The sequence below is a fragment of the Echinops telfairi genome, unplaced genomic scaffold, assembly GCF_000313985.2.
Source record: "Echinops telfairi isolate 266 unplaced genomic scaffold, ASM31398v2 ScPeMD7_7420;HRSCAF=8458, whole genome shotgun sequence".
Taxonomy (NCBI): domain Eukaryota; kingdom Metazoa; phylum Chordata; class Mammalia; order Afrosoricida; family Tenrecidae; genus Echinops; species Echinops telfairi.
Window position 1 is genome coordinate 38,554,997 of NW_022111320.1, and position 21,969 is coordinate 38,576,965.

At 38.8% G+C, this 21,969-nt stretch overlaps 1 long non-coding RNA gene across 1 annotated transcript in view; it reads right to left on the minus strand.

Annotated features, from left to right (window-relative positions):
• The window catches only part of LOC123522513, an 82,035-nt gene extending 77,303 nt beyond the window's left edge, over positions 1-4,732 (minus strand). The window contains exon 1 of the long non-coding RNA XR_006680771.1: positions 4,612-4,732. This is a non-coding gene — a long non-coding RNA (uncharacterized LOC123522513). The remainder of the gene's footprint in view (positions 1-4,611) is intronic.
• Between the last annotated feature and the right edge of the window lie 17,237 nt (positions 4,733-21,969).

Here is a 21,969-nt window from a genome sequence, read left to right on the forward strand (position 1 = left end):
GGCTAGCAAGAAGAGGAAGAGGGAGAGGCCATGCTCCACATGAGCTACTTAGAGATCTGAACTAGACCAACAATTAAGGAGATGTCAATGGCTTGTGACCCACCCCTTTGAGATAGTCCTTACTGCCATACTCCTGAGGATCCTGGCCCAGACAAGTTGACACACCACCTAACAATCATAAAAGAATGTTTATTGTTTTGTGTTCATCTATAACTATATGCTTACTAAAATTACTAGAAATGTGTTTTTTGATATAGGTCTATAAACGTTTTCAACCTTCTTCATGGATGTTGCTAAATTGCTGCCTAGAAAGGCAATGTTTGTTTATAGTCACCTAAGAGAGAAAGAAAAGACCTGTTTCTCTGTAGCTTCAAAAATACTAATCACCTAAAAATTTAAAAAAACAATCATTATAAATTTATTAACCAAAAGTGGGAGTTTGTTTGTATTATAATTTTAAAGAGGTTAAACATTTTTCCTGTTGTAATTAATCATTGATATTTAAGGCTTTATAAATTGTCCCATTATGTACTATATATTGTTTCCCCTAACATTTTTATAACTTTATATCATAAAGTATCAATAATTTATCCTCATATTTTATTATATTTTATTCAGTTTTGATATCTAAGTTACTTATTTTGTAACCTTTTAAAGTTTAAATAAAGTTACATAACATATGTTCTTTTGTGGGGGAAGGCCTGGATTTACTCAGCATAATTAATTTGAGATTCATTTTTGTTGTTGCATCTATCAATAATTTAATCTTTCTATTTCTAAAATAACAATTAAATTATGTAATTATAATATAATTTATCTACTCATTCACCTATCGATTGACATTTGGTATGCTCCCAGGGTTTGGCAAGTACAAATAGAGATGCTAAGAATATATGTGTAAAAACTTTGACATGGAAATATTCTTTCATTTATTTGGGGTAAATCCCTAAAAGTAAGCATTTACTTAATTGAATCATTTAGGATCCATATTTAAAACCCTAATATAAATTGAGCACTACAGCTTTAAGGATAGCAAGAGATTATGTCAAGAGTTATCTCAGATATCTAATTGAACTCAATCCTTCATTAAAAGTAGCCATTTATCAAGTTAAACAAGTGGCCAGCTAGCCGGGAAGCTAAAAGCCCACATGGAAGAAGCACCCCAACCTATGTGATCACGAAGTTTCTACAGGATCAGGTAACAGGCATCAGAAGACCCAAAACAAACAAACAAACATATTGCTGAGAACACGGGGTCTGAGCAGAGACCCAAAACCCATCTGTAAACATCCCCTCATAGAAGGGGCACAGGGAAGGGATGAGTCAATCGGAGTGCAGTTTAGCACGGATGAAACACACAATACTCCTCTGGTTCCTTGAGGCTTCCTCACTCCCCACTGTCTTGACCCCAGTGATGCCTTTCAATTTGGGGTAGGCTGGAACACATACACTGGTTCAAATAAGGGCTCAGGACACAGGGAATCCAGGACAAATAAACCCCTCAGAACCAATAATGAGAGTAGCGATACCAGGAGGGTAGGGGAAAGGAGTGGAGAGGAAGGAAGGAAGGTTGAACTGATCCAATGATCGACACATAACTGCAGCACCCGCACCAGGGGGACAGAAGAACAACAGAAACTGGGGGAAGGGATACAGCAGTCAGTGTTAAGATATGAAAAAAATTATAATTTATCAAGGAGTTGGGAGTGGGGAAAGGAGGGGAAAAATGAACTGATACCAAGGACTCAAATAGAAAGCATATGTTTATAAAATAATGATGGCAATATAAGTACAAATATGCTTGATACAATTGAGGTGTGGATTATTTTAAGAGCTGTAAGAGCACCCAATAAATGATCTTTAAAAACACAGAGTAAGCATTTATTACAAGATGGATGAAATACTAAGTTTTAGTTTTTAAGGATCTGCTGAACTGTGTTCCAAAATGATAGCATCCTTTTACATTTCTATTAACTGCATAGGCGGGTTCTAGTTCTTCTTACTCAGTTCTAAATTCAAGGAGTCTTATTATTTTATTTTTTGTCATCAAAAGCCTTATGGGTCATATAGTACAGTAACTATAAGGACCATGGTTCCTGACAGAAAGTAAATAAGCATTAAAAAAAAATTCCCAAAGAGAAAAGTCCTTCCCAACTATGCACAAACACCTTAAGCCAGCCTCTCTTGAGACTAAATATTTCTGGATCATTGAGTTAAGTGACAGAATATATACTTGTCTCCCGTACCCCCACCCAAATTAATATCAGTTGGGTTTCTATAACCAAACTTTTTAGACAAGCATTTGGATTTGCTTTCGTGTAGATTGAAGAACATGTCTGCAGCAGTGTATATAGCCATCCATTCTAAGTGCTCCACAGGAAGTGATTAGAGTCTCTGAATCCCAATTATGATATCTGAGGAGAGGAGACTATCATTTCCCTGTATGGGCTGTACGTGGTTCATATGGTCATTACTCGGGCACTACTCTGGTATCATAGATAAAGAAGTTGAGATGAAGACAAAGGTAGATTCTACAATAGAGGTCTAAGAGATAAGAAATAAGTTATTAGCTTTTTACACTGGACAATGATTACTGTAATATTATAACAGGGTCATCTCAGTTGCATAGAAAAGCAGAGTAGGAAACATAGCAGTAATGAAAAATAGGACTCTGAAAAGTCAGAGTAGAGACTAACCTTAAGAAGAGTCTATTTAAGAAAAGAATAAGGAAAATTGTGTATAATCACACAATCTCGTGTAAGCATCCTGACTTTGGAGATGAATTTCATTTGAGTGGTTGAACTTCATCCTTGTCTAAGTGTTTTAGTTTATTGTGTCTTTCTATTGACACTTCCTATCTTTTGTTAGTTTGCTGGTAAGGAGAATCATCTTACTGGTGCTGGCATCTCACCCAGAGAAAGAGTGTACACCCACCATTCCTTACCTGCACTTCAGGAAGAATTTCCAAAGCCTGAGTGAAGACTAATCAGCATGGCAAACTTGAAGGTTCAAACCACATTCTGTTCCTGCCCATTGTGGCCATCTTCCTAGATGCTTAGTCCAACTTTTATCTCATTACCCTTTACCCCAGGGGTGAATGTGAGTTCTCCTGCCTAACTAATTCAATGATGCTACAGCCCACAGCTTTCTGTTATTTCACCATTTGGATGCCAGATTCTAGACCATAGTAGATCTTCAAGGTTCAGGTATTGAGCTGCTTTCTTGGTCTACTAATTTGGAGGCTACTAAGTGGTTGGCATTGTACACTAACTCTGATTTTAGCCATCATGAGCCCCTTTTCTATGAGAAATGAGCTCCTAGTATAATCTCTCATTATTCTTAACCTTTACTGTCGAGCTTATAGTAGGGTTTCAAATATTGGCTCGAGATATTCATCCAGAATACACTCACAATATGATGCTGACCCATCAGAGAAGCCCACTGCTATGTATCACAGAAGAGCTGTCAATTCAATGTCTCTGGCATACTAGAAAACTATCAGGCTGCTCACTCACCTCATTGCCCTGGAGGACTTTCTAGGGTACCGTCTCTATGAGAAGTCTGTCCCCTCAGAACAGATGTGTGAGTTCAAACTGCTGGCCTTTTGGTTAACAGCCAAGACTGTGCCATGGGGCTACTTATAAACAAGCAATCTAACATCTACTGAGTACTCACTAAATACCAGGTATTTTGAAAACATTTTCACTTCATATTATCTTTCCAATAATCACACATATTTTTATTATTGTTCCTCAATTATACATTAATATACTGTTGCATAAAAATGATCCTTAAGCAATTTGCCTTGGATTATTCAGGTGCATGTGGATAAATAGTAAGCCTGTTCATTCTATTCTCAAAATCATTTTATTTTTTATCTAGTGGGGAAGACGTTGATGTGTAAATAATAAGATCATTAATGCAATGAGACACAGACATAAAAACAAAACCACTAAGGACTGGAAGAAGACACATCTAATTCCTTGACTGGGAAGGAAGGATTAGAGTTAGTACCATAAGGGAGAAAAAAATAGAAATAAACATTGGAGGACAAAGCGAGAGGAGAGGTAGTGTTATTCTAGGCAAAGCGCGAGTAGGAATGGCCAAGTTCTGGTCTTAGGCAGCAATCAACCTCCCTACCTTCCAGGAAGACATTGACATTGGGTGTTTGGCCCTATGTATAACACTTTACAATGAAATCTCTCCCATCATTCAAAGCTGAACATACTTTCACGTGGAAGCATTTTTCCATTTCTCTTTTGTTCAGACTTGTCACAGGATGGTGGGGAAAACCTGGTACAGGAAAAGACGTCATCCAGGGGATAACTGGCTTTAGGAAACTGAGGTAGGCATCTTAGATCACAGGCAGCCTCGCTGGTGCAATGAATAAGTGCTCTCAATTAGTAACCCAGAGGTCTTTGGTTGGAACCGCCTTGTAGTTCCGTGTCAGAAAGACCTAGAAATCTGCTCTCAGACCAATGACAGGTTACAAAACCCTATGGGCAGTTGTACCTTGTCACATGAATTCACTTTGTGTAGGAGAGCAACTTGATGGCCCCTAAGAAAAACAAGTTTACGTCTGGGATCCTTGTAGTGCAATAATTGACCCACCTGGGAGATAAATGGTTTAGCATAGAGCCAACTTCATTTGAGTCATTTTCTTCCAATTCTTCCATGGTAAAACAGGACATTCCCGATGCTAGGAGCTGCAAAGAGTGCTCTGGTGGCAAAGTGGTGACGAGGAAGGCTGCTGGCCCCAAGTCCCCCGTTTGAAACGCCCAGCTGCTTGACAGAAGAAATTAGACTTTTTTACCCCCGGAAAGAGGGACAGCCTTGGCAGTGTGCAGGGACAGCTCTCCCTGTCCTAGAGGGTCAGCATCGATTCGATGGCACTGAGTTTGCTTTGGGGGTTTGGAGAGGCTGCAGGTCTGCCATTTGTTCCCACGCCCCACTACTGCCACTGTTGCACTGCAGATCCTCACGACTCCCCCCCCCCACCCCACCCAGTCACTTGCACTTCAATTTCTAGGACCAGGTGGCCTTTTCAGGTTCTCCGTTCCTCTTTTCCTTTCTAAACTTTCAGGCTGTTTATGTGCAACACCACACAGAGAAGGCCACGGTCTCCATTTCTGGGAAACGGTCTATCCTGGCTCCATTTCGCTAAATGGCCCATTTTCGTAAATCATTAACTGGGTTCTTTGAGATGATGTCTGTGAGCTCTTCTTCCCGGAAAATTGCATCAGCGATTCTGCACTATTGACCCGTTCTGGGTCTGGCCCTGCCGCACCATAAGCCCCATCACAGTGCTAGTCATTTGGTGAAGCCGGTATTCTTGTATCTCTCACTGGAACTGCAGCAAAAGAGTAGCTACTTTGCAAACCGGTAGTTTTGACTCAGAATATAATTTCCTTCCCCTACGCTGAAATTGACCATTACACTAAACTCCTTACTATGGAATATTTTAGAACTCACTATTATCTTTCATTAAGGTCTGGTTGAGTAATTTACCATTTCTCGATTTTAAAGAACAATTCACTTGACTTACTTCTTTTATACTACTTCAGTGAGAATATCACATGTTCAGGCACCTGATGGTAACTTGTAGTCTTTAACATAGTAACAGAAACCATACAAAGGAGACATACTCCCACAAAAATATTTTCAAAACCAATAATAATTGTCTGACCCAAGAGAAATGAATTACTGAACTTTAATTGACAATAAACCATCTATATATAACCACCAAATTAGGTACTAATACAGAATTTATAAGAAGTGCATTTAATTTCAACTCTCTTGATGTCATTTTTGTTCCTCGACTATTTCCCAAAGATATAGCTTCAATTTCAGTGTATATAAATGTTCTTTTCTGTCATGGGCCCTTTACAAATGTTTAATCCTGAATGTTAACAAACATTCCACAAAGACCATGCTGTAGACCATGAGATCCATTTGGTACATATTCACAATTGACAGACTGCCTGAGTTTACTCCACAAACAGGGTTGCCCTTGGGTTTGAGGAGGTCTTTCACTGAAATCCTTAAAGGTGTTCCTTTGGTTCAACCTGAACATCCTAGTTGACCCCTCTTTCTTCACGATGGCCGTATCCCGGAACCTCAGAGAGAATTCCTATCAGGTAGCTTGCATTTTCACAGCCTTAGAAATGGTTGCTCTACGTCAAATGCCTTCCTTCTCCAAAGGAAACTGGTGAGGCAACTGATGCTGAGACTCCAGGATGACATAAGTAACAACTAACAGAGTAGAACTATGCATTCCGACTCTTCCACTTCCTCAACAATGTAGAAAAAATAATAGAGAATAGGATTAAGGTTATAGATGTTGCAATAATAATTACAGAAAATCTTTGAGTTTAATGTAACGCTATCACTACCTCCATTGTGTTTAAAATCTTTCTCCTAGATTTTTCATTTATTGGCATTAAAGAATATAACTTTTATTATATACTCAATATAGAAGTAAAATATTTAGGAGTTAGCAATAAACATATACAAGACTTAGAACTATTGCAAAGTGAAATAGCACATACACATATGCATCTATATACATACAGACACACATACACACACATACACACTAGGGGCACACCCCCAAATGTAATTTTTTTTCAAGGCTATGCTTTTAATTTTTTTTTTTTTACAAAACAACCTTATCACCTTCAAAGTATTCTCTACTACACTGAACATATTTATCATATCTGGCAAAAATTTTCAAATTCATCCGTTTGGATGGCTGACAGCACCTCCCTCGTTTTTTTCTTCATTTCTTCTATGTTGTCAAATCCCTGTCCTTCCATGTTGCTCTTTATTCATGGGAAAAGAAATTGCACAGAATGAGGGAAGGTAGGAAAGGTGTATGAGGCAAGAGAGGCATGCTGGCTTTAGGGGGTTTTTTTGCCAAAAAATGGCACATGGAGATGGCTGTGTGAGCAGGTGCTTTGTCGTGGTGGCAAAACCAGTCCATTGTATCCCACAAAGCAGGCCTTTTTTGAAAGCTTGGTTAACAGTCTGACCTGGTGGAAGGAACTCCAAATGCACTACCCCCCTCACACCAAATAAACAAATGAGCATTGTCTTGATCTTTCATTTCATTTGACGAGCTTTTTTTTTGAGCAAGAGGATGAAGGCATTTCCACTGGCTTGACTGAGGTCTGCTTTCAGGGTCATAAGAAGAGCACCATGTCTGACCACCAGATATAATCTTGGGAAAAAGTCTGCGCTGTTTTGGAGATGTTCTTTCAAAGCATGGCGTGTTACCACTTGACACTCAGTTTCCTGGTCAGTCAGAACCCCAGGAACGAACTTTGTAGCAACTCTTTTCATTCCCAAGTCTTCCATTAATATTTGCTCCAAAATAGTCCACATAACTTCCCCCAACAATTCACTGGTCCGCCGTTGGTCTTCAAGCACAAGTGCACACATTTGTTTCACATTTTCATCCTTTTTCAAAGTTGATGGATGTCCAGAAGGTGTTTTGCTATCAATCAACATTTCATTGTTTTTGAAATAAAAAAATCACTCGTATAACATCACAACCGTTTCTGTGGCATTTTTCCTGAGCAGGAAACACAATTTCACAGCTGTACATGGGTCTCTTAGATTGGCCATCACAAAAAAACAAGGTTCCAGTGAAACTGCTTTTATGAAACATGTCACTGTGACCAGAGAGAACCTTCCTAGGCGACGCCGCTGGGTGCACTAACTCAGAGCTGGCGAGTGGCTGCATACTATGAAAGCTCTGCCCAGCAGAGCTCTTTCCCGGTTTGGGTGGTGGTGGGTGTTACCCCTCATATATAGGCTTCTGAGAGAAAAGGGGAAATATTGACCTAAATCCCAAAATATTTTCCATTCTTTAAATTCCACTGTGTGTATTACCTCTTACTTTCCTTGTTTATTTTCTTTCACCTTCTTTCTCACCGACTTCCATTTTTCTCCCCTTTGCAGGTATTTAGTCTTGTTGTGAGAAATGGAAGTAGAAATGAATCAGTTACATTACACTGGTGTATTGGAAACAATACAATTCAATTTATTAAATTATATATTATGGCCATATGTTCACTAGAGTTGTGATTTTATGCTATTTTATATTTTTGATCATTTCATGTGTTTTGGAGCCCAGAGCTGATAGAATAATGGCTTTTCTCAAAAATAATAGAATGAAACTCAGTCACTCATTATTTTACTCAGAGCTATAAAAAAACCCAATATATGTCTATTTGAAAATAGTTAGAGACAAGGAGATGTTAAGAAATATACAAAGTGATGGTACATTTCATTCTCTTGATTCCTCACTCAAATTCCAACATCTCACACACCTGAATAAACTATTAAAACTAAGAAATTGACATTGACAAAATTCAAAGTGCGTACATAAATGCTAACATTTTTACATGCACTGATTTGTTTTTCTGTGTGTGTACAGCTTTACACAAAATTTTGTCACTGTACAATCTAGCATAATGATCACCACAACCAATATATTTAACTATACCATTTCCAGAGGTCTCATTTTTGTTACCATAACATTGCCCACTCTTCTCTATGCCTGACTTCTGATAATGCTGGGATGACCAAATGCTGCGTCATTGTTGCTAGTGAATCAAATTGGCACTGGAACTTGGTTATGAGGCAAGGATGTTTGCAAGGAATACACAGGCAATGAAAAGAGAAGCGACTATTGGGTCTCTAAGTGTAGTCCCAGGATCAGCCACCTTAATAGCACTTGAGAACTGGTTGGCAATAGAGATGCAAATTCTGAGTCAGATCTACAGAATCAGGAATTCCATGCTGAGACCCATCCCCCAACACAAATGTGTTTTCAACAGGCCTCACAAATTGCTTCTGATGCTCATGAAGTTTGCAAGACTGACAAGAACAATGCCAACCTTGGAAGAACATGACCTGGTAGTGTTGCCCTTCCATTCCTCACAGGGATAACCCGAAAATGTTCTTAAAACTGCATCAATAACACAGCAGCAAACACTTTGGCTCATACCTTTTTTACTCCACACATTATGTATCTCTATCAAAATTATAAGGACTATATAAGCAATCAGAAACAATTGCACTGCCCATAAGACAGTAATTATTTCATGCAACATATCTCTTCAAAAATGTCAATGTAATCTTTCTCTTCTATATGTACTGTACTCCTTCATCTTAAATAATATTCTGTAATCTATTGTGCTTTCTGATATTTGAGAGGCAATGTAGTTTAATGAATAAGAAAAATATGAGCAGCTTCAAAATGCATAGAAAATGCCATTATTTATCATTTAATTCTATTTTCCATGAACTTTTTGAAGTCCTCTTGCATATGGACTAAAGTCAGCTGCATGAGTTTAAACACAATCTTTATCATGTATCACTTATGTGACTGCAATTTATCACATAGTTATAACAGATCTATAAAGAATGAAGACAATGTATGCAATATTATTCCATAATAGTGATAATTATTTCATTTACTAATATTATTCAGCACACTTTAGTCATATAATATTCTAAATTGGTTTTCTAGAAACAGTTACAAATGATTTGAGCCAAATTACAGCCCTTCACATTTTTAATCTATCTCCATATGTCAATGAGACTATTAAATTATATTATAGAAGAAAATTCTGGTTATAGGACCCAGGTAAGCTAACTGCATGCCTCAAACTTCGAGGAAGCCATAAGACTGCTGGGAATAAAGCACACATGCTACTGGCATGAACCATCCCATGAGCATCATGTTCATTTATGATCAAGCTGGATGCATGAGATGATCAAATAACATTGTCAAAATGAAAAGTATTACTATTCATAGAAAGCAACCAATAAACCACAAGATTTTCAAAGGGGAATTGGCAACCCTTCTCCAAATCATATATATTCTTACATTTTTCGAAGGTCTACCGTGCCTGGTTTAGGTCAAATGCTGTGTCTCCTGCACTGCTGTCAATGGCAACTACCTTGCTGTCTAGAGCAGTGGTTCTCAACCTGTGGGCTGCGACCCCTTTTGGGGTCGAATGACCCTTTCACAGGGGTCGCCCAATTCATAACAGTAATAAAATTACAGTGATGAAGTAGCAACAGAAATAATGTTATGGTTTGGGGTCACCACAACACGAGGAACTGTATGAAAGGGTTGCGGCATTAGGAAGGCTGAGAACCACTGCTCTAGAGGATCTCTCTTCTGGGTCTAGGTGATTCCAAGTGCAGGGACTCAAGGTCTAGGATGCACTATACTCCAGATACTTCTTGATGGTCAAGAAGTCCTACTGAACCTCTGTATGACTGGTTCTTAGATAAGCCTAGCAAAACACCCAAACTTGAGCCTCAGTAGATGGCATTTTCCAAGCCCCTATTTACAAAGAAAAGTGACAAATGCCTTGCAAAGTTTGCCCCAACCATTTTGTAGGAGTCGGGACACTCTTTGTATCGTTACAATACTAGAAAACAATTCTGGATCTCATGCACAACAAGCATGAAACCCCTGAGGTAGATCCCAGTAATTATTTACTTGTTATAATCATATATAGAAAACTCATATTTTTATGTACTACCACTTTAAAATGTATAATTCTATTGTCTTTCAAAAATTGCCTACACTTCATTACCACTACTTAGTCTATGTGCATATCGCATTGCTGGCACTAGAGAGTTTTGAAGACGTTTAGTCATCTTGTTACCTAACCTGTCCTCTTCTAGTTCACACGATCTACCCCCAAATAATCTTCCTCATAGTTATTCTCCATACAAGTGTCAAGTTTAAGTTATGAGTCAGATGTGCTTCTCTCCATGTCAGATGCTTGGGACCCTTCCTTTAGTCTTCAGTTCACAGATACTCTAATTCAGGGAGACTTTGCTGCACCTACAGAAAAAGTTAACCACACTTATCCTTGCACTTCCAAGTGGCTAATACTTGCTTCTATTTTCTCATCTGTTACACCATCACTTAGTTATTTACATGTGTCTCGCCCTGTAGAGGCAGCTCCTGTGCTTATTAACATCTGCATTTTCAGCACTCAAATAGTTTAATGTAAATTACTACTGAATTAAATTTAATGATCTCAAGCATTGCCTTTACAAATCGTATAGTGTGGAAGCTTCTTAAGATACTTTTTTTTCACCCTTAAACTTTATTCATGTGCACCTCACCTTATCCCATATCAAAAAAGCAAAAACAAAAAATACAATTCACTGACATTGAGTGAATTCCAACTCATTGTGTCCTGATAGCTATCCCATAGGACAGTGTAGAACTGCCCCTGTGGGTTTCTGAGAATGTAACTCATTATAGAAGTAGGAAGCTCCATCTTGCTCCCATGGGGCCACTGGGGATTTGGAACTGCTGACCTTTATGTTAGCAGCCCAACCTGTAACCACTACACCATGAGTGACAAAGAACTTTTAAACATCAAAATGATGACTGTTGGAATACATAAAAATGGAAGCTGTACCAGTATCTAAAAATGTACTGATTTTCTGAGAACTAGTTACAGACAGAAAACATTCAGGGCATTTGACTATTGACAATATTAGGAATTGCAGAGCCAATATACTTAGAAGAACTTCGGTCTTCTTCCTGATAGGATACTCCATTCAGTGTGGTCACATCAGCCATATTCCAGGTGGGCATTGATTGTCACTTTCATATCATATAACTTCCATAAGACTAGACAAACTCTATAGGGTAGAATTTATTTCTCTTCCAATAAAGTTTCCAATATTGTTTTTCTTATGACAAAAGCAATATGGATTTATTTCAGAAAGGAAAATTCAATAACAACGAATATAAAATTCAAGCAAGCATGTCTTCCCTGCCCCCCCCCCAATTAAGAAAAAATTACCATCAATATGTTGGCATAAAACACACACACACACACACACACACACACACACACACACTTCTGCCATAAACTGAACACCTGGTCTGTGGTTAGCTTTTTATATATTTAGCACAGATGTCAGTTTATCTCATGGCTGTTTTAGTCTTTGTCGAATTGCACTAAACCCTATTCTACAGCCTAGCACAATACTAAGTCCTCTTTTTCATTTTTATGAATATTAGAGATAGAAGATTTCATTGAATGTCAGTCCAATTTTATAGCTTAAAAAGAATCCATTTGCAATTCTCTATTAAATGTTTCTGTCTTTCCTAAGCCCTGCTGTAATCATAGACCACTGAGCCCTTCCTCTTATGGTCTTTCATATTTTATCCTCTCGCTCTCTCTCTCTCTCTCTCTCTCTCTCTCTCCCTCATTTCAATTCTCTTTACTTTGCATTCCAAGTTCTCTCTGGAGTTACTCAGGTTTATTCTTTCCTAAGATTAAGATTAAACCTTAGAGTTTCAACTTTTATCCCAAACATGGGAGTACATTCTAAACAGAAGGGCAAATGACCAGTAATTCTAGGTAATTTTTCATAGATTTACATAAGCATAGTACAGTTAAACACAACATGTAATGAAAGCAAAAAGGCCCTTTTATAAGTTTATTAATTGTTATTATAGTATTTTTCAATTTCTTCCAATACCTAAATACCCATTATTGCTAAAGGATAGAGATTTTTTTTATTTTTATCTGACTCACTATAGTAAACCCTGGACTGTAGTAAACATCAATCCAATCTACTACTAGCCAATTAATTCAAGTTCATGACTTGAGTGGAAGCTCCCCATTGGGTTTCCAATGGTATAATCTTCATTAAGAAGCCGACTTCCACATGGAGTAGTTAGTGTGAAACATTGACCATTTGATTAGCAGACATACACACAAGCACTATGTCACTAGGGCTGTATTTCTAATGTAACCCCCAACGATTGGCACGAGTCAAGTCTGACTCACAGTGACCTTGTATAGGGTTTCTAAGGCTGTCAAACTTAATGGGAACAGAGAACCTCATACTCCCCTTCAGAGTGGCTCGTATGTTCGAACCACTGGCCTTGCAGTTAGCAGTCCAATACTTCCATAACAGTGCCACCAGAATGTGATCAAAACACCAAACTCACTGCCATCAAGTGGATTCCAACTCACTGTGACACTGAAGGGCAGAGAAGAACTTCTCCAGTGGATTTGCGGGGCTGTAAATCTTTCTGGCACCAGAAATCCAGGCCTTACCCCTCCTGTGGAGTGGATTATGGTTTCAAACTGCTGACTGTGTTTAGCAGCTCAACTCATAACCAACCACTGGGCCGCCAGGACAAGCACACCAGACTATTATAGCTCCTTAATAAATGGTCTTTTAATAGATACCTGAGTACATGATTGAACAAGTAATTGTATCCTATAATGCAGGTTTCATTTTACTTGGTATAACTAGCTTTAGACAATGTTAGGTGTCGTGGCAGCTACAAAATCTCCTGTCCACTTGAGCGAAGGGGTAGAGTCTAGGCTGCTAATCAGGTCATAGCCAACAAGGCCTCTGTGTGGGCATGGCCTTCTCCTGAAGGTTCTGGAAACTCCTGTCTTTCTCCCTGGAGGCAGGATACACACTCTTTCTGCCTTCCCTTTCCTGCTGTGGAGACACACAGAGAGCTGAGGGGACGTAAGGAGACCCATGCCAGCGCTGAGATGCTCCCACAACCACAGGATCCACAAGACTTTCCACCCACTGGGCTGTGATCTTCCTGCATTCAGCATCATTGCATATGTTGCGTGAGTCTGATGAGGAATTTATAGATTGGTATCAGACGTGTGGGCTAACATCAGACTTATGGACTTGATCTGAACTGGACCGGGGTGTTTTCTTAATATACAATTACTCTTTGATATTAAGGTCTCTCACACATATATGAGTGTCATTGAACTTGTTTTTCTAGTCAACTCGGTCTAACACAGGTGCCTTCTCCTTGAGTTTTTAAAACATCTTCCTGATTGTTTGCTACTCAATAATCATTTGTCTTAATCACAAAGTATCAGAATGCTTCAGAGGCATATTTGATGTTATCTGTGTTCAGTCTCCACTAAATATATTGGTGATCCCATCCAGTCTTAGCTCTTTACATATCAACAATGTGTTGATGGCTTTCTAGTTTTATTGTCCAGTTGAACTTCACTAGTTTATATCTTAGCGCAATGTATTTAAAATGAATTCTGCATCCCAGGTAAACGTGTTCACTCTGTAGTCCGCTGAATCTAAAAACACTGAAACCATCTTTGATTCATAGCCAACATACTCTCCAACCAGTCTCTTTGAAAGGCTATCTTCAACTTTAAAATGTACAGAAATCAGTAATTTCTTATCACATTTATAGTTATTGTGGGTTTTATCTAGTGACAGCAATAATTTCCAAAAGGTTTTCATACTCCTATCTGGGCTACACTACAGACTATTATTAGTACATTTGTCTAATATTTTCCTGTTAATCTTTTGCTTCAAATAATCTACAGCATCTGACTGGCCAAAATTATAACAGTAAAATACTTTTTCAAAAAAAAATAAGATAAACAAAAAAAAACTTTCTAAAACAATGAGAAAAAGGGAACATCGGCTGAACATTTCTGAGTATTTCCCAACATAAAGGTAATTATTCTTAGGAACAATAATGTTATAGCTGTTATGTATAAGATAAAATGAAAGTCCTCACTTTAAAGATGAGATCTTTAAAGATGAAGTCTTTAAAGATGAAATGAAAGATATAACTTTAAAGATATCCTGAAATATTTACATATGAAATCACTGGATGCATGAATTTGCTTCCAAGTGATCATAGGAAAGCCTGAGGTTGTTATGGACTTCATCTTGATGGAATCCAAAGCCCATGTTCATAGAAGCAGCAGTCAAGAGATCTAACAAGTCATTGCATTGTTTATATCTGTTGCATAAGACCTCTTTAAAATGTGGAAAAGCAAGGACTAGAGTGGCCTTGAGGACTAAGGTGTGCTTGACCCAAGCCAAGGTATTTTCAACCACCTCGTATGCATATGAAATTTGAACACTGAATACGGAGGACCAAAGAAGAACTATGGTGCTAGCAAAGGGTATTGAAGAACCATGGGCTGCCAAAAGAATAAGCACATATGTTTTGAAAGAAGCACAGTCAGAATGCTCCACTGAGGCAATGATAGCAAGCCTTTGCCTCTTGTGCTGTGGATGTGTGATGGGTTCAGCCAGGGGGGACCAGTGCCTGGAAAGGAGATCGGGTTTGCTAATGCAGAGGAGCAGTGAAAACGAAGAAGGCCCTCACCAGGATGGATGGGCACAATGGCCGTAATGATGGGCTACAACAGAAAAACATGGGTGAAGATGAGGCCGGACCAGGAGTCATTTCCTTGTGTTGTACAAGGGTCTCTATGAGTGAGGACCATTTAAAGGGCACCCAACGAGAACACAAATGATCCCAAACCAGATGACATCAAAGACACTATACATAAAGAAATCAAAGGGTCATAACAAATTCAGGAAAATACTGGATGCCAGAAGAAACCCTGAAACTTGCTCAGAATGTAGGACAGCTAGGGTAAACAGACGAAATGATGAGATCAAAGAATAGAATAGAATGTTTGAAAGGGTGACTCAAGAAGACTAAGTAAAATATGGTAAAATAATGTGTAAAGATCCGGTGTTAGAAAACTAAAAGCAAGGACAAGGTTGAGATTTCGCAAGCTGAAGAAAAAAAAAAATCAAGCCTCAAATTTCCATGCTGAAGGATTCCCTGGACAAAATGCTGAATAATGCAAAAAACATGAAAAATAAGATGAAAGCAATACATGGACTGAATGTACCAAAAATAATTTATTTACATTTAACCATTTCATAAAGTAGTATATGCCCCCAAACTGATATTACTGAAGGAAGAAGTCCAAGTTGCAATCAAGGCATTGGCAAAAAACAGAGTTTCATAAATTAACAGAACACTCATGGAGATGTTTCAACAGACTCCATCATTGGAGGTGCTAACACGTTTATACCAAGAAATAAGGAAGAGAGCTACCTGGTCAACCAACAGGAAGAGCTCCATATATCTGCCCATTCCAAAGAAAGGTGACATAACAGAATGAAAAAAAATCATTAAATAATATCATTAATATTATGTGCAAATAAATTCTTGCTGATGAAAATTCCAAATGGATGTAGAAAAGGTCATCAGGAGGTATATCTTTGTTAATATCAGATGATTCCTAGCTGAAAGCAGAGAATACCAGAAATACATTTACTTGCATTTTATTAACTATGTAAGGGCATTCAATTGTATGGTTAGTAACAAAATATGAATTATATAACAAATAATGGGAATTCTACAATTATTCTCCTGCAGAGCCTGTACATAGACCAAGATGTAGTCCTTGGAGCAGAACAAGGGAACGCTAAGAGGTATAAAATCAATAAATGTGCATGTTGCGATTGTATCCTTTCACCATACTTGTTCAGTTTGCACGCTGAGCAAATAAACCGAGAAGCTGGGCTATAGGAAGAAGTGGGTGGCTCAGGATAGAAGGCAGATTCATGAACACCCTGTGACATGCAAAGGATACAATCTTGCTGGATGAAAGCAAAGAGACCCTGAAGCCCTTACAGATGAAGACCCAAAACAACAGCCCTCAGTATGAATTACAGCTCAAGATGAAGACAAAATCCTCAACTGGACCAATACGCAATGTCAAAATAAATGACGAAAAGATTGAGGCTGTCACGTATTTTGTTTGACTTGGATCCTCAAACAACCCCAATGGAAGCAGCAGTCAGGAAATCAAAAGATACGCTGCACTGGGAAATTTATAATATTTTACTTTGTCTTCGAGCTACCCTATTCAGCTCTTGGAATTAATCATTTCATGTGGCTCAGTTTGGCTACTCTATGATTAAGGGCAAAGTTCAGGGTCTCTACTTGATATGGTCTTGAAAGGCAGGTGGGAGAGACATAAAGTCATTCTTTGACTCTCGTTAATATGTTTTACTTTTCTTCAACTGCAACCTGAACTTACATATGAGCAATGGACGGTGTGTTCCACAGTCAACTCCTGGCTTGGTTTCAGCTGCTGATATTTAACTTCTCCATCGTGTCTTCCCACAGATGTAGTCAATTTGATTTCTGTGTGTTCCATCTTGAGAAGCCCACGTTTATAGGTGCCTTTTTTGTGGTTGAAAGAATGTATGTGCTATAAAGAAGTAATTGATTTTTCAACAAGCTATCATGCAACCTCCAGCTTCATTTTTATCACCAAGGCCAAATTTCCCAACTATTGTTCCTTCCAACTTTTACATTCTAGTCACCAATCTTTATCCATGCATAAGAACATACTGACAGCAACAACAAAAACAACAAAGAAAACAGAGAAATCCTAATAGAAAAGAAAGCAGAAAATATTGAAAACTAGAACAAATTGAAAAGGGAGATCGAAGGATAAGGTTAACCTTTAACCCATCTGCATCTGCAGCAATTCGCTTCCCAATGCAGTCGGCAGGGTACCAAGGCAACTGACATCTCTAATCTATGGTCAGAGAGGAGATTTTGGAGGCTTAATCTACACATATTTCTCCTTCATTAAAACACATGAAATCACTTTACAATGAGTCAAGAAGGAGCTCAAATGATAAGATACTACATGTTAACATAGGTACATCTGCCTTAATGGACTTCTCTGTCTGATAACAAGGCCCTAGCCGTTGCTGGACTATGGTTGGAGGAACTTACCAGAGGCTTAGTCCACATAGGGAACCTGCAAACGGAATTTAGCTTTCCACTGTCATTCACAGTCTTTTGCAAACCAAGTGTTCACCATTTAAGCTGTGATGCCCTTCTCTCCTTCATATTTTATCACTCTTTTAACTATTTGTCCCGCCTCTTGTTATAAAGGCCTTTACCATTCACCAGGAATAGCTGGCTGATATGAGCAGTTAAGTGTGTGACTACTCTCCCACAGGTTAATGGTTTGAACCCATCCAGAAGCACCTCAAAAGAAAGACCTGGCGGTCTGTTTATAAAAGATCACAGTCATGAAAACCCTGTGGTGTCAGTTCCACTCAGTTCTACAGGATCTCTATTGATTAGGATTGACTCATCAGCAACAGGGCTTATCAATATCATTCTTTAATTGATATTTTATCCCTATTACACATCATCAACTAGATTAATCAGCTATAGTTACAAAACAAACCTTTCTAATTTTTAATTATGTATGGTAATAAACCACAAAAACATTCATTTTGCTCACTGACAGATCTATGAAAAATAGTTTTGCTTCAGATTGGGGATCAACTGAACTTTTATTAAGGCCCAGGTCTGCGCTCTATGTTTCTCATCCTATGGAACAGAGACTCCCCTTAGGGCTCATCTTTTATGGTACTAGTATGGTAATCTGTATAAATACATTTAAAGCCTCCATTTGAGTCACATCAGAGCACGTTGTAATTATCAAAGCTAACCCATGCCTGAGACCCAAGTCCATGAACTGGGCAGGGATGTCTACTCTAAGCCAAACGGAACAATCTTATGGACAACTATCCCCTTTGGTGTGAATATTCACAATACAAATCATTTTAGAATATCACTTTGAACCCATACCCATTGTAATATACTAGTAACATTATTGGTGACTACCATGTGACTGTGATTTTCATCCATACCTAGTCAGCACTAGTGAAAGCCACTTATGAAGACAAAATTACCCAGTCTGACAAGTTACTTTCCTCATTCATGTCCCAAGAAGGCCCCTATCCTTTTGCTCAATCTATTCCAATTGTGTTATATCCCTTGTTTCAACGTTCCTGCTTTCCAGAACTTGCCAGTATTTTCTGATCTAGTGAAAAGTGTACCTTTTCTATGAAATCTATTCTCATTGGATTCCCGGTATCTATGACATTGATGAGAACCCGGATGGCACAAAGGCTTGAGTGCACAGCTGCTGAGAGAAAGGCTGGAGGTTTGAATTTAACCAGCTGTTCTAGAGGAGCAAGTCCTGGTCAACTCCTTTCAAACGTGTCCATCTTAGAAAACTCTGCAGTGCAGTTCTACTCTGTACACGTTGGGCTGCCACGAAGAGAAAACAATTATATGGCAACTGGCTCAACTTGTTGCTTTTTGTCCACATCGAATCTTTGGAGCATTTACAACAAACAAACAAGCCAGCAAACCATGCTGCTGCTGTTTTCGCCCTCCACTGGAGCCAATGTCCATTCCTAGCTCCCTTCTAAGGTGGGCGCTCCTCAAGGACAGTGCCTGGGACATTCTTCTGCTTCTCCCACTGGTCCTTTGCACATATAGATGCCGGGCACTGTCTGGTGAGGTCGCTTACAGCCAGAATCCTGCCTGCCGTTTCCAGCTTCTTTCCACAACACTGATTTCTGTGTGACTTTGAACGAGTCACATAACCTCTCAGTGCCTCATTGGCTCCAGCTGTAAAAATCAGGCGAACAGCACTTAACTGCAGGCAGCCTAATGAGTCAGAGGCATTGTGAAGGATTAATGAGAGACTAGAGCTCTCTGAGTCCTCCAAGGGAAGGTATGATAAAGGAACAAATGAGTTATTATTACCTATTAGGAGCATATGGCATAAAATTCTCTCCAGCCCTCAAAATAAATTAAATAATTTTGGGAGAACAATTAACTCTTTTGGTCCATTAGGTAATAGATGAGTACATTACATTTAATAATAAGGCCTGCATATTCCGTTTACAAATTGCTTTCACCAATACATTATCTAATTTCACCTTCACGAAAAGGAAAATCTAGCAAGCAGGGCAGGCACCGCCCTCTAAAATCCCAGGGGAGGAAATTGACATGCCGGAAGATGAAGTGGCTTGTGCAAGTTCGAACAATTTATAAGTGATACAACTCAAAACTCGAGCCCATTATTTTGCCTGAGAAGTCAGTGACATTATAGCAAATGCTACCTGTTACGATGAACTCATAGACGCTCCATGGGACAGAACCACCACAATCGGCATCCTAGGCTGTCCTCTGTGTGGGTATATATCCCCACCCCGTTCCGCAGCAGGGCCGCTGGTGGGTTCCAACGCTGACCCATCAGTTAGCAGGCAACTCCACTGCCAGGATACTTCGTCCTATCACTGCCCTCCAGATGATGGTGACTTATAATCTCCCTATAGCTAGGTACATATCATACACTTAGTATCTATACCAGTAACACTAAATATGTAGCATGGAAAAGGTTTTGAATTTCAATAATCATGAATATGCAAATACAGTTATTGACTAACATTACTTTTTTTAAAGTTCGGTTGAAACAGCTGGATGCATACTGCAGTGCTGGTAAGTGAAGATAGTACAATCGATTTCATAATCCATTGATGGATTCAGCAGCTATTCAATATCAGACATTACCAGGATAATATGATTACTGGCTCTTAGAGTCTCTGAAGTGACCTGCAAGGCCACCTATTCTTCACTTATCACTTATCCCATTATCCAATATTCCATAGTTAGTAAGATAATAAAAAGTCACCGACTGAACTATTTTGTGCATTAAAATCAAGATGTCAGGTAACAGTGTTGTTGTTGTTGTTGTTGTTGTTATAAATGTCATCAGCCGCCACAGAGTTGGTTCCGACTCGGAGCGACCCTGGGTAGCAGGGAGTAAAACATTGCCTGCTCTTGTGCGATCCTCACAATTGTTCTTATGTCACAGCCACTGTGTCCATCCATCGTGTCCAGGACCTTCTTCTCTTCAACTGGTTTCTCCTGGCCACCTGGCCTAAGGACATGAGCCTAAGACTCACTATCCTTGCTGCGAACTTCTTTCCAGACAGATTTGTTTGTTCTTTTGGTAGTCCGTGGTACTTCCAATAATCTTTACAGCACCACAATTCAAATGTATCAATTCTTCTTTTGTCTTCCTTATTCAATGTTCAACTTTCACATGCATCTGAGGAAATTGAATGTACCATGACTTGGATCAGGTGCACCTTATTTCTCAAAGTAACATCTTGGCTTTTCAACATTCTAAGAGGTCTTGTGGAGCAGATTTAACTAATACTGTGCATCATTTGATCATCTGACTGCTGATTCCATGAGCATTGATTTTGGATCCAAGTAAAATAAGCTGCTTCACCATTTCACTCTTTTCTCCACTTACCATGAGGTTACCTATTGGTCCGGTGGTGAAGATTTTGATCTTGTTTACATTGAGTTACAATTCATACTCAAGACTGCAATGCTTGATAGCAAATATTTCAAGTCTTCTGGAATGTCAGCAACCAAGGGTGTGTCATTTACATATTTTAGGTTTTTTATGAAGTCTTCCTCCAATCCTGATGCCAAATTCTTCTTCATATAATCCAGCTCTTCTGATGATTTGCTGAGTACAGATTGAGAAACTGTGATGAGAGGTTACAACCTTTGTGCACATCCATCTTGATTTTCAGCTACGCAATATCCCCTTGTGCTACTCACAAAACTGCCTCTTCACCAATGGACAGCTTCTGCATGAGCACAATGAAGGGTTCTAGAATTCCCTTTTTCCTCAAGGCTATACATCGTTTGTCATGGCACACAGAACAAAGTCTTAGCACAGTCAATCAAACACAAGGAAACATATTTCTGGTATTCTCAGCTCTCAGTCAAGATCCATCAGATATCAGCAATGATATCCTTTTAGTATAAGACCACTTCTGAAGCTCACCTGAAACTCTCTGTCAATGCACTGTTGCAACCTTTGTTGGATCATCTTCAGCACACTTTTCCTTGCATGTGATATTAATAATATTGTACTATAACATGTGTATCTTTGGGTTGCCTTTCTTTGGAATGGCTAAAAATATGGATCTCTTCCAGTCACTTGGCCAAGTAGCTGTTTTCCTAATTTCCTGCAATCGATGAGTGATTGTTTCCACTGCTACATCAGCTTGTTGAAACATTATGATTGGTATTCTATCAATTCCTGGAACCTTGTTTTGGGCTAATGCTTTCTGTACGGCTTGGAGTTCTTCCTTCCATACAATTGGTGCTTGCTTAAATGCTACCTCCTGAATGGTTGAATGTCCATTATTATTATAATTTTTTTTTTT